At 38.1% G+C, this 9,537-nt stretch overlaps 1 protein-coding gene across 1 annotated transcript in view; it reads right to left on the bottom strand.

Moving 5' to 3' along the window:
- rarab (retinoic acid receptor, alpha b) overlaps window positions 1-9,537 on the bottom strand; it is a 132,214-nt gene that overhangs the window by 68,956 nt on the left and 53,721 nt on the right. The gene's annotated exons all lie outside the window — the stretch shown is intronic.

Genomic DNA, 9,537 nt, shown 5'->3' with positions numbered 1-9,537 from the left:
AAACCTTTGAAAAGTAGTGTAAATATTCTTATTTGAAAGTAATAAAGTAAATAAATAAACTACTTTTGGTGCTCCACTGAAAAAAAAAAAAACGTCATACAGGTTTGACATGAGGGCCAGTAAATGACTGAATTTTCATTTTTGGTTAGCCACCACTAATACATGAATTGGCACAAATATATAGTTTAGTCATGAAACTCTAGATGGTGCAGGCTGATGGGTTGTTAACGTAACTGATGATATTCACAGAGTTAAACGACTTGGCACAAGCTGATTGGCTCATGCTGCATATGCAGCCAATGAGCTTACTGCCTTGCATTTATATGGCTGGCTAGCATTCACTAGAGATACCTGCAGCGCGCTTTCAGAGTTTCTCTGAAACCCTCCACCTTCCCCAGCTCCACCTGTATAGATCTGCTACGAGTTATTTTATATGCTATTTGTGCTGCAGCAGTATGTCTTAAATACTCATGGCACCGTAAGCAAGCAAGTTTCTGTACTTGCTTGCAGCAGCAGCAATAATCTACAACTACAGCAATAACCAACAGCAGCAGCAATTCAGCAGCAGCATAGCAGATCTATTCCGCCAAGACCAAATACATTACCATTGTCATATCCATCACCATGCTAAAATCTTCAGAGAGTTCTCATGATTAAAATAAATAAACTTCAGCTAAATATCTGAATAATATCTAGCCATGTTTATAAAACTACTGATTGGGTCAAACCGATGCCTGCAGATCGGATCCGGACTGTGAAATGAATGCGCTGAGTGGTGAAGCCAAGTGCAAGTAAACAATATCAGCAAATCAGACTGCTCAAAAAATGACAGCCATGCTCGTCTCAGACCTGAGCGAACTGTGACAGTGTGATTGTCATGAGATCGCTCCATTGCTCCAGGCATCTAGAGAAGGGCGGCCATGTTAAACACACGGAAATGAGCAGTGACAATTCTCCCGGCTTCAAAGCTACTCGCCCTGCCGTTTCCTTATCCTGGCATCTGAAACATAGGTGCACTTGACATTTTTTACCAAAACATACTGTTTTTTTTACAATTTTTTTACCTTTTTGCAATTAATATTTAAACAACTGAACCAGCATTTTTTACCTTTTTGCAATTCATATTTAAACAACTGAATCAGCATGATTACATGAGACAGGATACAGATTGTAAAGTTGTACTCTTTCTTGTAACTTACCTTGGGATGTTTAGTCATGATTATTTTGTGCTGACACTGGTATTAATGTGGAGGAGATGATCAGTTCACGTGCGCAATGCGCTGCTGCGCTACAGCGATCTGTCACTCCACATTAAACAGAGCCAAAACAACATTTATTGTTTGAATACTGCAATAGAATGGACAGAACTTGAAACTTGAGACTTTGTTTCATATTAAAAGCACCAAAGCACAATGCTTATTGCGATATATTGGTTGGGAAGTGCCCTTCAATGTTCCGTCCATTAACTGAAAACAGGCTAGACTAATCGATTCTTGGGATTTAAGAATCGATATCTTTCTGTAAAAATGAGAATCGATTGATATCGAGATATCGATATTTTTTACCCAGCCCTAGTGATTAAACATCCTAACCTACATATGAATGAACTAGTGACATGGTGGCCCTGGTTGGAAGGTTAGGAGACATAAATATCACCCTGACAAGCCCGCAGGCTGAACGCCCAACCGGAGGCTGCCAGATGCAGATCCATCATCCACACAGGCAGCACCGAGAAACATCTACTGTGACGAGGAGTAGAAACAGCAGGCTTGACAAACAATGGTGGTCTGCTCCTCATTGAGAGGAGACGGGAATCCTGAAGACATCCTAAAGCTAAACGACACGGGCAGCCAGCGCCAGAGCCGACAGGCAGCATTTTCAAACTTCCAGGAGCCAGAGAGAAACCAGGGACCCTTTGACAGACCCATCTCCTCACACACACAGCTATGAGTGAACGACTGTAGCATGACATCCATCAAAATGCGTTCCAGACAGCTGCTGTAGGACAGGCAGCTCTTGTATCGGCAACGGACTGCAAACCAGCAGTCCGGTGAGCATCACAGAGCAGTGCCAGGCGTGACGGGAGAAGCAGATTTCAGGTTTTGGATATGGTCACAAGGTCAAAGGTCACATGGGAATATTCTGTATAATGAACATACTACTCATGCACAACATGATTTCCCCAATAGGACAAGTCCCTTGATCATCGATTTTCATTGGTCTTTACAAAATAATCAATATTGACATTATAATTTTGACAGAAACCCATAATCCAATAATCTTTTGCATGTTATGGCTCACGATCGATATATAACTGATACTATAAATCTTTGTCAAATAAAAAGAAAGAAAAGAAAAGAGCTACAACTAAAAACTAAAATAAATAGATTGTACTTGAATTTAAGCATCAAGACATTATACAATTGAAAGATATATAATATTCAGTTTGAAATCTGCGATAGAAAAATGTATGCTGTGTTCATTACAGGAAGGCCCTCTGGGCTGCTGGTTAGTCCTTGAAAAAATCTGGTTAAAAAAAAGAGAGCTTAGTGAATTAAAAAAAAATAGATTAGAATGATTTATTTAGTTAATACAAAGGAGTTTGTGTGAGTGGTCTGAAACATAGTTTACCGTCTACTTCAGCTTAACATTAATAAAGGTTGTTTTACATTTTTTTTGAGACACAAACCCAATGAACTCAACGAACTAAGAAGTGAACTCACACACACACAGCTCTGGTATCATATACGAGCACAGCAACTCATATATCAGATATGTGCTCTTAAAGGGACAGCACTCTTCAGGAGATCTTTGCTATAATCTATCACTATTATAAGTGCTAGATATTTATCAAAATCGAAACAAAATAAAAATGATAGATAAAATAGCCAGAAACAAATAAATATTTAACATTGGCTGATAAAATATCCCACACCAATCAATAAATAAATAAATAAAACGAACAAACGGACAAATATCAGGCAATAAATATCCAATAAAAATGAAAAGTAAATAAATATATTGACCAAGACATTTCCAGTTCTATTTAAAAACTAAAATAAACATCCAGCATTGGCCAAAAAGTATCCACTTCCAAAAAATATCCCCTTCCAGGAGCAACAAAGGCATTGATCCAGGATGTCCTACTTGAGGAAATCATATTAAGCTTACCAGTGCTGCAAGCTTTTAGTGATGATATAAACTAAGATATAAGTATAGATATGGGATGCATTCAACGCTGAGAGGCACTCAACATTTTATGTTACTTTAGTCATGCATCTAAAACATGAAAATGATTCAACACAGCACAGCCAGACTAGAAGGCTAAAGGTCACCTAAACATTGAGGGAAATGATGCAGTATAAAAAAGACACTTGTGTTGCATTAGTTAACTCATGCTGCTGCCGCTGCTGCTGCTGCTTACGAAAAGCCAATGAGACACAGCAGCAACAACATATCAAAAATTAATAAACCGAACCAAGGAGGGTCGCCTTCATTTCCCTACAGAACGAAGCACAGTTGGCGTGCTTTGAATATTTCTGTGCTTTCTCTTTCTGCAGCGACCCTGGAGGGAAGCAGGCAGGGGCTGTTGGTAGCTGATGCTTACCACTTTGTGGCATTAAACTGCGTTCCATATTTAACTCAAGCGGCGCTTGGGGGGGGGGGGCCTGGTGGCAGAACAGTATCGAATCTGAGGAAATGGAGCTATCAAGGATTAGGGCTATACTAAAAAACACAGCAGCCCAAATTTGTTCAATTTTTTAATTGCAGTCAAAAACATGTATAGTCCATGATGTGGAGATTAGCAACATCATTATATACCTCACTCCTTAAAGAAGTCTCTCAAATTAATTGAACTGAAAGGTAGCAAAGGAGTGAATCAAATTTGGAGCATGATATGAACAAATAATATTATGTATATGAATAATCACTTTTTAAAATCTCTTTTTAACTAATCCGGAGCTTGGTAGTTATGTGGGTACTGGGTAGTTGACAACTAACTAACTAACTAACTAACTAACTAACTAACTATTTATGTATTTATTTATTAGAAGATATATAAACAAACAAACAAAAAATTTATAAATTATTTAAAAGTTATTTATAAATAAAAATAAATGTGTTTTTATTTATGAATAAATAGCATACCATGTTTTTATAAGTAAATGTTAATTTGTTATTTATAAATAACAATTTTTTTTATTAAACAACCAAACAAGCAAGCAAACAAACAAATAAATAAATATGTTTATATTATATTATATTATGTATATATATATATATATATATATATATATGTTATTATTGATAAATAAATAGGGTGATAAATAAACTACCTAATATTACATTTACACATACACAACTGCACACATATTGCATGTTGTCTCTTAATTAATGAGGTCATACAAACTAGTACCCATAAACAAATTAGAATGATTTTATTTTAGATCTTTTTAGTACTTTTAGATGAAGTACAGCAACTTCACACTGCATGTAAATTTTGGAAACAGTTTTTGCAGTGCAGTGCACTGATTCCATCTCATTTTGTAGCGGGCCAGACACTAACGGAATCCAACTGAGTCTAGCAGACCTCAGGAGTGTTCAAAAAGAGCGGAATCATTCATGTCATACTTTACTCACACTTTGTGAAATCTGGTCACTTTCTTTTTTAGTGTACAGAGCCTCTTGTGAGAGCTGAGTAATTCATAACTGCAGTGTCGAGATGAATAAACTTTGTACATACAAGAGCATCAGACTTCGAATCACTCTCAGTCTTTAGTAGGAGGACAGACGTCCACCTTTCAACTTCCTTTCTAGAAACCACACCGAAACACTCACATACCATGCTAACTCAGATGCCCAAATCGGAGGTGGAAGTCTGCTAGCTCTGCATAACTCCCAAATCTAATTACCGTACCGCCCAGCTGCTTGAATTCTGTGCCTGGCAGTTGACACATCATTACAGCACAGCAAGTGACAAGAAGCACCCTGGGGATTCCTTCTAGTGGCTGTTTAAGTCGAGTTAGGAGAGCTCGACAATAACAGGCACCTCCATATCCATCCATATTCCATATCCCACCTCCTGCACAAGATGATAAATAAATGCTCTGCACACCATCGATCCGTGTTCTCTCATTTGGACCTCATGCAAATACACCGCCCAAAGCCAAACTAGCTAACTTATTTGGGTTGCACGGCGATACAGTCTCCCTGACTAATAGGTTTACCAGAGGTAATCCCATGCAAACTTTTGCATCATCCTCTGGAAGCAAAATAATAACATTCCCACAACCCCCCCAACCTCCGTTTCTTACATGGGGTGCCAAATTTTTGCTGCGCGCCTTTTCTCGGCTGGGAAGCAGGGTGGTGTGTAATAATTAGCCCCCGAGAGCATCAGAGGGTTGTCATATAGCACTATGCAGAGAGGCACATTAGTAGCTCCAGGCCAAGGAGGGAGCTGCCGCTGACTGACTGCCAAAGGCTCCCTGTTGACAGGGGTTGGCAGCAGCCACTGCATCAGTAGCTGACTCAAAACGCACTCCCACCCACCGAGTCAAAACATTATGTACTGTCATTTCAAGTTTGCAAAGTGGATGGGAATGTCTCCACAGATCACTGAACTCCTCCTCTCGGCGGGGTTGATTGGAAAGTTACGATGGAGACGAGGAATACTAGAAATCGTCCTGCTGTATAATTGACTCGTTATGGTCTCGCTTGGCAATATATTAATACATACAGTATATTAATACTTAAGTAGTAATTTTGATGATTTTGCATGAAATTAAATTTTGAAAAATGCACTTTTTATTTGGCCACTACATTTTTCAGTTTTTGCAATACAAACCTTTGACAACATCAGTAGCAAAAATGGCATAAGAGTTTGGTTTCTTTACGTGTTTGAATCATATCAAACGGTCATTTTTAAAATGAATTGGCATCAATACTCAAAATGGACGTTTTCTTTAAAGTCTCCATGAAATCAAAATTGAAGTTTTTTGGCTTTTAGTATGAATATGTTAGCCTTAAGGTTATCTATAAGCTAGTGCGTAAATTCGCATTTACAAGATGTAAGCATTCAAAACTTACAGTCTCTAACTTGCGCCAATATGTGACCATGGACCACAAAACCAGTCATAATGGTCAATTTTAAAAATATATATATTTTTTTTTAATAAATCATCTGAAAGCTGAATAAATTAAGCATTCTACTGGTGTATGGTTTGTTAGGATAGGACAATATTTGGCCGAGATACAACTATTTGAATCTGGAATCGTCTCACTATCAAAATATTGAGAAAATCGCATTTAAAGTTGTCCAAATGAAGTTCTTAGCAATGCATATTACTAATCAAAAATTAAGTTTTGATATATTTACAGTAGGACATTTACAAAATATCTTCATGGAACATGATCTTCACTTGATATCTGAATGATTTTTGTCATAAAAGTAAAATTGATAAATTTTAACCCATGCAATGTATTGTTGGCTATTGCTACAAATAAACCCGTGCTACTTATGACTGCTTTTGTGGTCCAGGGTCACATTCTGATGACATCACCCTGCACTTCAGCTTCTCATCAAACTTTCTGTCCAATCAAATGCTCTCTAGAATCCGAAGCGTTGGCTGCTTGAATTCTGTGCCTGGCAGTTGACACATCATTACAGCACAGCAAGTGACAAGAAGCACCCTGGGGATTCCTTCTAGTGGCTGTTTAAGTCGAGTTAGGAGAGCTCGACAATAACAGGCACCTCCATATCCATCCATATTCCATATCCCACCTCCTGCACAAGATGATAAATAAATGCTCTGCACACCATCGATCCGTGTTCTCTCATTTGGACCTCATGCAAATACACCGCCCAAAGCCAAACTAGCTAACTTATTTGGGTTGCACGGCGATACAGTCTCCCTGACTAATAGGTTTACCAGAGGTAATCCCATGCAAACTTTTGCATCATCCTCTGGAAGCAAAATAATAACATTCCCACAACCCCCCCAACCTCCGTTTCTTACATGGGGTGCCAAATTTTTGCTGCGCGCCTTTTCTCGGCTGGGAAGCAGGGTGGTGTGTAATAATTAGCCCCCGAGAGCATCAGAGGGTTGTCATATAGCACTATGCAGAGAGGCACATTAGTAGCTCCAGGCCAAGGAGGGAGCTGCCGCTGACTGACTGCCAAAGGCTCCCTGTTGACAGGGGTTGGCAGCAGCCACTGCATCAGTAGCTGACTCAAAACGCACTCCCACCCACCGAGTCAAAACATTATGTACTGTCATTTCAAGTTTGCAAAGTGGATGGGAATGTCTCCACAGATCACTGAACTCCTCCTCTCGGCGGGGTTGATTGGAAAGTTACGATGGAGACGAGGAATACTAGAAATCGTCCTGCTGTCTCGTTATGTCGTTATGGTCTCGCTTGGCAATATATTAATACATACAGTATATTAATACTTAAGTAGTAATTTTGATGAGAAATTAAATAATTAAATTTTGAAAAATGCACTTTTTATTTGGCCACTACATTTTTCAGTTTTTGCAATACAAACCTTTGACAACATCAGTAGCAAAAATGGCATAAGAGTTTGGTTTCTTTACGTGTTTGAATCATATCAAACGGTCATTTTTAAAATGAATTGGCATCAATACTCAAAATGGACGTTTTCTTTAAAGTCTCCATGAAATCAAAATTGAAGTTTTTTGGCTTTTAGTATGAATATGTTAGCCTTAAGGTTATCTATAAGCTAGTGCGTAAATTCGCATTTACAAGATGTAAGCATTCAAAACTTACAGTCTCTAACTTGCGCCAATATGTGACCATGGACCACAAAACCAGTCATAATGGTCAATTTTAAAAATATATATATTTTTTTTTAATAAATCATCTGAAAGCTGAATAAATTAAGCATTCTACTGGTGTATGGTTTGTTAGGATAGGACAATATTTGGCCGAGATACAACTATTTGAATCTGGAATCGTCTCACTATCAAAATATTGAGAAAATCGCATTTAAAGTTGTCCAAATGAAGTTCTTAGCAATGCATATTACTAATCAAAAATTAAGTTTTGATATATTTACAGTAGGACATTTACAAAATATCTTCATGGAACATGATCTTCACTTGATATCTGAATGATTTTTGTCATAAAAGTAAAATTGATAAATTTTAACCCATGCCATGTATTGTTGGCTATTGCTACAAATAAACCCGTGCTACTTATGACTGCTTTTGTGGTCCAGGGTCACATTCTGATGACATCACCCTGCACTTCAGCTTCTCATCAAACTTTCTGTCCAATCAAATGCTCTCTAGAATCCGAAGCGTTGCGTCCCTACACTATAAATAGAAGCTGAAATACAAGCTCGATCACTTGTTCACAGAGTTAGTGTTTGCCGTACAGTGAATGGCATGTAGTGCACTATATAGTGGATAGGGATTGATCTCTACGGCTCTGGCCCAAGCTGTGATATAAACAAAATACTACTGGCTATTTAAAAAAGGTTGATATGTCCTGAACCTGTCTTCCTGTTTCAGTTGAAATTACGTCACCACATAGAAAAATACTGCTTGTTTCAAGGCACTTCAGTGATCCTTTAATAGTAGCAGCAAAAATAGTTTGGATAATTTCCATGAACCAGTTCAAAGTGTCATTTTTAATTTGGTGATTTGCGTCATTACTCCAATTGTCTGCTCTCAATCAAGTTTTGGCATGTCCTGTCTTGCTTAAACAGATAGTCCCGCCCCAAATTCACACTATTGGTTGAGCCAGTGTTACTTTGGGCTGGTTAGGATACACAAACAAACTGATATTTTGAAAGCACCACAAACCCACAGCGTTTACATTTGTGTCTGTGGAAACGACCTATGGCTTACTTAAGCTTGATATAAATATCAAAATATATCTCATTGTGCCTGTCCAGACTATGTAAAATCTTGTGATTTTTGATCTTGTGATACTGCCCAGCTTGGCTATTGCTAAAAAGCTATAAAGAAACCATGCTTTTTCATGTTTCATTCAATAATCATCAAGTACACGCATGTAAATGCTCATGCACAAACAGACCCGAGCTAACACACACAGGTCTAGTTCACATCAGGACGTTCATAACCCCAGGCACTGTGGGCAGCATGGCATCTCGGTTTTGCCCAGGAACATTCCGGTGGTTTTTACACCTCAAAGTGCAGAACAGGCCAAACAACAGATAGCAGAGATAACCTGAGTAAACCAATGAGTTCTGACACATCAAGGCCTTTTGAAACAGCAGGATCATGTGTATGGGCTATAATCAAATTCAATGCATGTTAGCGGAGAAGAGCATGAAGTTGAGCATCAAAATATATGTCAGATCACAAGCACCAATGAACCAAAACTTCAGAGGGATTTTAAATAGTCAGTCACTCTAACATATTGATTTAAAGTCTATTTCATACATTTATGCACACACAAGCTATGCTGAAATAGATTTTCAAAAGATACGAAGAGACAAATTCCAAAGTTATAAAAGCCAGACTCTCTCCAATGATGGGTTTTTAAAAT

The sequence above is a fragment of the Sinocyclocheilus grahami genome, unplaced genomic scaffold, assembly GCF_001515645.1.
Source record: "Sinocyclocheilus grahami isolate Dianchi unplaced genomic scaffold, SAMN03320097.WGS_v1.1 scaffold49.1, whole genome shotgun sequence".
NCBI lineage: Eukaryota > Metazoa > Chordata > Actinopteri > Cypriniformes > Cyprinidae > Sinocyclocheilus > Sinocyclocheilus grahami.
The sequence above is the reverse complement of the archived record's forward strand: the minus strand, read 5'-3'. Positions and strand labels throughout refer to the sequence as shown.